Below are 7,383 nucleotides of genomic sequence, written 5' to 3'. Positions count from 1 at the left end.
TGAGGTCCAGGGTACACCTGCCCCTGTGTCCACACACCTCTTGTGGTTGGATCCTGATGTCACCTTGTTGATTTAGCTGACCCAGCACTGGGAGTCAGCAATCAGTTCCAAAGTAGTGACAAAGGCTGTCCCTCCCCAAAATATGCCTGACACTAGGTTTTGATGCAGCTAGCATCAAAATGCAGTGGCCTCAAAATGCCCACCCCAGCATTCAGATCACAAAGGGAGAGTTTTGATTTAGCAGACATCCACATAAATGGACACCATTTATGAATTTTAGAGGTAATTGTTTCCTACCCTGATATTTCCCAAATTTCCTGGACCCTTACTGACAGGAATACAAATGAACTCCCATGAAAATTAGCAACAGGACTTCTCCATATTTGACCTTCTGCTGCTCATGCAGGAACTCCTGTCCCAAAATTATCTTGTGAAGATTCAACGAAGGTCTTCTCAGTGTCTGTTCCTGTAGGGGCTTTCCTGACAGTCATGGCCTTCAGCCAGAGCACCTCTACTGAGGTACAGTTGTGGTTGATTGTCCCACCACCACCAGTGATGGGTCGTGGAACTCCACAGTCTCTGAAAGGTAGAAGACAAGAGCTTTCCACCTGGCAACATGACAAATACTGATCTCACCCAGCAGGGCTGCTCAGAACCCTGAGCTGCATGTCAGTTATTGGCACAGCATGTGGTCCACGCATCTTCTCCACAGGGTCAGGGAAGCTTGTGGCTCAGTGCTGAGCACTAGCTCCTTCACTGGACTGTTGGTGCTATGGCAGATTCAGCTGGTTGGTGCTGGGGACCTGGGCATTATCCATCCTGGCCTGCAGATCGCCATTTTGGACTATCCATCTTCTGGTACTTTGAGCCAATCTAATAAATCCCCTTTTTCCAATCATACCTCCTGTTAGTTCTGCTCCTCTGGAGAACGTTAATACAACTGGACAGAGCCAAGAAAAGAATCAGTGAACTTGTAGTTTGTGGTAGAAACTTCCCATACCCAGATGCAAAGAGAAAGAATGATAATGACAAAACAAAATACCCAAAATGTGGGATAAGTACCAAAGTTGTAATGTATAATGAGAATAACAGAAGAGAAGAAAGAAGTATTTAAAATGATACTGACTGAGATTCTCCAAAACTCACAACAGCCACCAAATCATAGGTGTCATTGAGCAGGATAAATGCCAGAACATTCTACCTATGCTTGGATATTCATACTGCAGAAAATAAAGTCACATAGAAAGTGTTATAAGAAGCTATGGGGGGGGGGGGAGAATGCCTTCTCCATTGAGAAGCAAACATCCAAATTACATCAGGCTTTTGTTCAGAGACTATGCAGGCAAGAAAGGGGTACAATGAAATATTTAGCGTTGAGAGGGAAAAAATTCCTCTTTGCCCCAAATTCTAGACCAGTGAAATGCTCCTGCAAACAAGAGGGAGGGAGGGAGGAAGGGAGGGAGGGAGGGAGGGAGGGAGGGAGGGAGAGAGAGAGAGAGAGAGAGAGAGAGAGAGAGAGAGAGAGAGAGAGAGAGAAAAGAAGACTTTCCAGTCAAATATAATTTGAGAGAACTTATTACCAGCAGACCTGCCTTGGAAGAAATGTTAAAAGAAGTTCTTCAGTGAGCCAGAAAATGAGATAGATCAGAAACTTGGATCAACAAAAAGAGAGAGCAGGAATAAGTGAAGGGAAAATCAACACTTTCGGTTTTGGATGTTAATTTAATTAACAGAGAGCAACTCATTCAAAATGATATTGCAGCAATGTATTCAATGAATCTTATGAATAAATGAAAGAATGACCACAATGTTATAGGAGAGAAGAATCAGGAACACTCTGCTATGTTGTACATGCACCAATCGGAGTGGGTTGTTGCTGGTAGTGTCAGTTGACCTTTCCCCAGGGTGCTGTGACTCTTCCCCTAGAAGCCAGGCCTTGTTCTCTCATCAGGCCACCTGCTCAAGAAGGTCTTGGCCATGCTGCGGATTGGTTCAACCTCCCTGTATAGCATCTTTCACAGAATCAGAAAGAAGCTGTAAGAAAAATGCCATTTTTAGGCTATGCTTAACGGTACAGAGTGTTGAAGACTCATATACAACTCTCCAAACAGTTGAGACAGAAGGACCCAATGTTCTTATGATATACTCCTGTCTTTTATGGTAATTCCTGCCCCAGATGCCTCATGGTCACTTGAAGACTTTTGATTCCACAGTAGGTCCATTCCATATGACTCCATCCTGCAGTCCCTCTAGATGACTCCACCACTTTGAGACCCTATGTGGTCCCCAGTCTGGTCTGCCAGAAGCCCCTCCCATACCCATGCTGAAGTAAAAATTCTGTGTGTATCTGGAAGGACACTGTGCATGCTTGAACCACCTTTTGAATTCAAATAAGATTCCTTCCCCATCTCCTCATGCAAACAGTCCCATACTGCTTCTCCTTCTAGTGCAGCATGAGTCCTAATGAACCCTCTCTCAGATGGTTATATTTCATCTTTTCATGATTTTATCTCAAGTCCAGTAGGTCAAGTTGGTTGCAAAGAGAACTGACAAACTAGGCAGATCACCCTGAGGTTGGCAAGCACAGAGTGACATAGTGAAATGGAGATCTCCCAAGAGCTGCTAGATCTGGCTGCAGATAAGTTCCAGGAAACTGTCAGAAGTTACGGGCTATTGCTCCCAGGAAGGGAAGAGTGGAGGTGCTATCATTAGGAGCTCAGGCTCACTGATGTTCAATCTCAGGGACACTTAACACTTAGATCTGAGAGCAACCAGTTCTCAAGGTTCAGGGCTGCTAATACCAAGGGAGAAGTGCTTTGCCTATTTGTGATCCCTCTCTGTATCTGGCCAAGAACCCTCATTTGATTGGTAAGAGAGATTTCTAAGGGGCACAGATCATGAAGGGATGCACAGAGGAGATCCCTGAAACCAAACAAAGTCTTTTGAAGGGGTGATGTTATCATTTGGATTTGAGGAACCCATCTGCCTTTCCTGTATTCTCTGAGGGACTTGGGGCACAGGTTTGGTGGCTGGGGGCAGCCTTATGGTTCAGAGACAATAGCAACTGCAGCAGCAGCAGCAGCAGCAGCAGCAGAGCCATAGGCCTGGCTCACCTGTGGTTTGAACCCCACTGGTGCCTATCTGGGAGTACAGAGATAAGCCCATCCTGACCTGGACTTGTCCATGAGCAGATGGTTCTTGACCTGGCTCTGAGTCAGGCACCAATCTCCCAGAACTCATCCCCACCCCCAACCCCACCCCTACCACCACCCTAAACCTGCCCTCACCTGAGACCAGATGGACTGGAGGCCCTGACTTCATCCCAAGACTGACCGAACACACAAGGTGACATAGTACCCCAACCCCTCCCAAACCCATTGTGTTCCAACCCTGAGCCCACCCTGACCTCTGCTGAGAATGGCTGGCTCACAATCCTATCAAGGGCTCCTATAAATCAATGAGAAAAAGAAAAGGAGTCTACACACAGAATACGGGAAAGCATATTAAGTAGTAGATCACACTGGGGGTATTGCTTGGTGGCAGGGTCACTAGGCTCTGGGTTCAATCCCCACCACAGGGGGCAGGTCCCACAAGACATAGAAAACATAATTCATGGAAAAACAAATAAAAGACTCACAGTACACAGGGTGAAATGTTTTATTATTTGCAAAATGAAAATTTAAAAGTATAATTTTCAATCATCGAAGCACAAATATTTCAGGACATTGATTAAAAAACCCCAATCTTCTGTTCATCGGTCATTTCTCCATGAAACAGTGGGACTAGGGGAAGTCCTACATTCCAAAGGTATGCTTCCTTACATCTACAATTCTATTACCTTGTGATATACTGAATTTATACTTGTCAATCTACATTTATTTCCTCATGTCTTTTTCTTCATTTCTGGATTTTAAACTTCAGACTAAAGGGAACTTGTAAATCACTGTCACAATGGAGCAGAATTGTTTCTGGGCCCTTAAGTGGAACAGGGGGTCACTGTAATCACAGCTCAAATGCATACACAGTTGAACCTTTTATTGGCCTGCTGACCAAAGTGGGCCACACTGTCAGTGTCCTGAAACATTGCTAAACACTGCTGATCTTCCTTCCACCAAACTATCCAGAGACTGAGACTGCATCCATGCTGCTTGCTAAGAAATAGCTTAATTTTTCCAGAACAAGTCTTAAAAGATATACAAAACAACACCACCGACGCCCCGCTCAGGAAGTAATTTGAGGGCTTCCGGGACATCGAGGAGGCTGTGGTCATCACTGACTGCCAGACTGGCAAGCTGAGAGGGCTTGTAAAGACCCCAACGCTATCATTGATGGGCGGAAGGCCAACGTGAACCTGGCGTATCTGGGTGCCAAGCCCCGGAGTCTGCAGACGAGCTTTGCTGTTGGCGTGCAGCAGCTGCACCCCACACTGGTCCCGCGGACTTACGGGCAACCCCCTACTATATCCACCCGCAAGCCGTCGTGCAGCCCAGCGTGGTGATCCCGGCCACCCGGGTGCCATCGCTATCCTCGCCCTACATGGAGTACACGCCTGCCAGCCCTGCCTACAGCCAGTACCCACCAGCCACCTATGACCAGGACCCAGACGTCGCCTCCCCCGCCTCCTCGGCTGTCAGCTTCGTGGGCTACGGATACCCAGCCTCCAAGCCACAGGCCCTGATGCCACGGCGCCCCGCGGGTGCCACTTTTGTGCAGTACCAGGCGCCGCAGCTGCAGCCGGACAGGATGAAGTGAGGCCTGTCCCCCTGCTGCGGGGACTGTGGTGACGTCGCCCACACAGCAGACAGACTCGGGCTAGCGGCCACCACAGCTCTGGGCGCCACCAGCACCTGTGCCTCCCAGACCCCTGGCTCGGCCAGGCAGTGTCTCTTCGCGCCTGGGTGCCGTCGTGCCTTGAGGAGGACTTCAGGACCCAGTGGCCGAGAGGCTGTCTGCAGAGGCCTCTTGCACTCGGCCCCCAGGCCTGTCCTGCCCCCACACTCCAGGTGCCAAGGGCCGGGCCGACACTCTTCCACCGAGGTACCTCTCAGGGAGACTGGCAGAGGAGCCAGGACCGCAGGCTGCTGCGCGGGCCGCCCTCCTCCCGGACGCCGAGCCCCAGCTGCCAGCCCTCACCTGCCGGCTTACTCTGCGCCTGCTCCCTGCTGTCGTCCATTGCTCCTGAGGCGATTTCAGAATTTCAGTCCATGTTTTCAACAGACACAGCAGCCACCAGGAACCCAGAACCTAGTTTGACTTGGAGAGACTTGTTTTTCTGGGTGCTCCACCGCGGAGACGATGACAGTACTTCTGTAGGACGGTGTTGCTGCCTGCCTGCAGGGCCCTCGGAGGAGCGGGCACCGCAGGTCGGCAGGGCCCTGCTGGGTTGGCAAGCCTGTCCGCCTCAGGGAGGGTTCTCAGGTGTCTTCACCGCGTCATCGCTGCCCTCTGCCTGGGCCCTGCTCCTCCTGCCCTGGGTAGGGGCGGCCCGCTGCGGTTGGGCTGGACTGTGGCGGTCTGGTCCTCCCTGGCCACTGGGAGCCTCTGAGTGCAGGTCCCGCCCACTGTCCCTCGCCATTGGCTGACGCAGTCCGAGATGCACTCCTTCCAGCTGAGGTGGTTCAAGGTGGCCGCTCTTGGGGATCAGGAGCTGGAGGCTGAGTTTATTGCTATTTACAGGATGAAGAACAGGTGATTGGAGGTGAAATAGTTCATGGTCTGTCATTCATAATCAAACTTCATGGTTCTTTAGAGGACACGGGTTCCAAAAGTGGTGGCATTAGTGTTACTGTGATCTGGGGGAAGTGTTTTCAGCCCTCTGGCATTAGAAGGTTACCCATCAAACACCTGTATAGGCCCAAGAGAGATCAGGGGTTTCAAAGGGAGCAGGCATCACAGCCCTGAAAATTAATCTAGGAAATTACCATCCTAAACCCCCATTTCACTGGTGTTATCTCCTACAAAGCTTTGGGAGATGAACACTCTATTGCTCAGTGACCTGTCCTCCAAAGTTAGTGATGTGTAAAGTTGACAAAATGCAAGTAACTACTGGCAAGCAAGTGAAGCTACAGGGCTCATTCAGGTTTCTCCTCAGTTTCAACAAGGCCCTAGAAATCCCCCCAGGCTGCTGCTGCATCAATAGGTTGTTTCTCTTAGTCCCCTGCTGAGTCCTTCCTGGGAAGACTGTGCCATGGCTTGTTTCAGTGAACACCACTAGTGTTCACCAGCGGGTGTTGTGGTTGTTTCCAGTGTGGGCTATAACAGATAGAGCCACTATGAACCATTGTGGACTGAAATCCACTCTGCTGGGATAAACACCCAGGAATGCAGTCCCTGGGTCTTTGGTAAGTGTGTGTTTAGTTTTATCATTTCCTAAAGACACACACTATTTTCCAGAATGGCTTTGCCATCTTCTGGTTCCAGCAGGAGTGAACCATAATGGGAGTGCTGGCACCCTCACCTGCACTCGGCAGCATTACTGATGTGTGTTTTAGCTGTTCTAATTGGCATGGAGTGACTCCTGCTGGGGGGTTTCTAATTTGCATTTCATTCATGGAAAGTGATGTCACACATCTTTTCATGTCTTCCTTGCCAAATATCTGACCTCTCTGGCAAAGATAGGTAAATATCTTTTGCCCCCTTTCTAACTGGATTGTTTCTGTTTCTGCATTTCAGTTTTTTTTAAATTTTTTATTTTATTTATTCTAGTTAGTTGTAAACGACAGTAGAATGCACTTACACATTTTGATACATAATACATAAATAGAGTGAAATCTCTCATCTTTCTGATTATTGCAGGATCACGTTCATGCAGTCATACATGTACATGAGGTAATAATGTCTGTTTCACTCTACTATCATTCCTTCCCCCACACTCCTTCCCAATCCTTCACTCCCCTCTACCTAATATAAGTAATGCTATTCCTCTCTATCCCATCCCCTTATTGTGAATTAGCTTCCACATATCAGAGAAAACATTTGACCTTTGGTTTTTGGGTTTGGATTTTTCCACCTAGCATTACATTCTCTAACTCCGTCCATTTACCAGCAAATGCCAGAATTTCATTCTTCTTTAAAGTTGAGTAATTTTCCCACATGTATACACACCACATTTTCTTTATCCATTCATCTGTTGAAGGGCATCTAGGTTGGTTCCATAGTTTAGCTATTGTGAATTGAGCTGCTATAAACATTGATGTGACTTTGTCACTGTAGGAGGTTGATTTTACGTTCTTTGGGTATAAACCAAAGTGGTATTCAGTTTTGATAGATTGTTATATATTCTAGATGGAAGATTTTAATCAGATATTGTATGTGCACCAAATGATCATCAAAGCAGATCTTTCTGCTTGATCACAAACAGAATGTTGCCAAAATATTCAAGTG

The 7,383-nt window shown here is 47.9% G+C and overlaps 1 pseudogene across 1 annotated transcript; it reads left to right on the top strand.

The window, feature by feature from the left end:
* Window positions 1-489: 489 nt before the first annotated feature.
* Window positions 490-5,086, top strand: LOC306642663 (RNA-binding protein 38-like; annotated as a pseudogene). The gene is made up of 2 exons: window positions 490-586; window positions 4,177-5,086. The product of its transcript is annotated as an RNA-binding protein 38-like (transcript).
* Window positions 5,087-7,383: the final 2,297 nt, after the last annotated feature.

This window comes from Sciurus vulgaris (assembly GCF_902686455.1).
Source record: "Sciurus vulgaris genome assembly, chromosome: 13".
NCBI classification, from domain to species: domain Eukaryota; kingdom Metazoa; phylum Chordata; class Mammalia; order Rodentia; family Sciuridae; genus Sciurus; species Sciurus vulgaris.
This window is presented reverse-complemented; position numbering and strand designations above follow the sequence as displayed.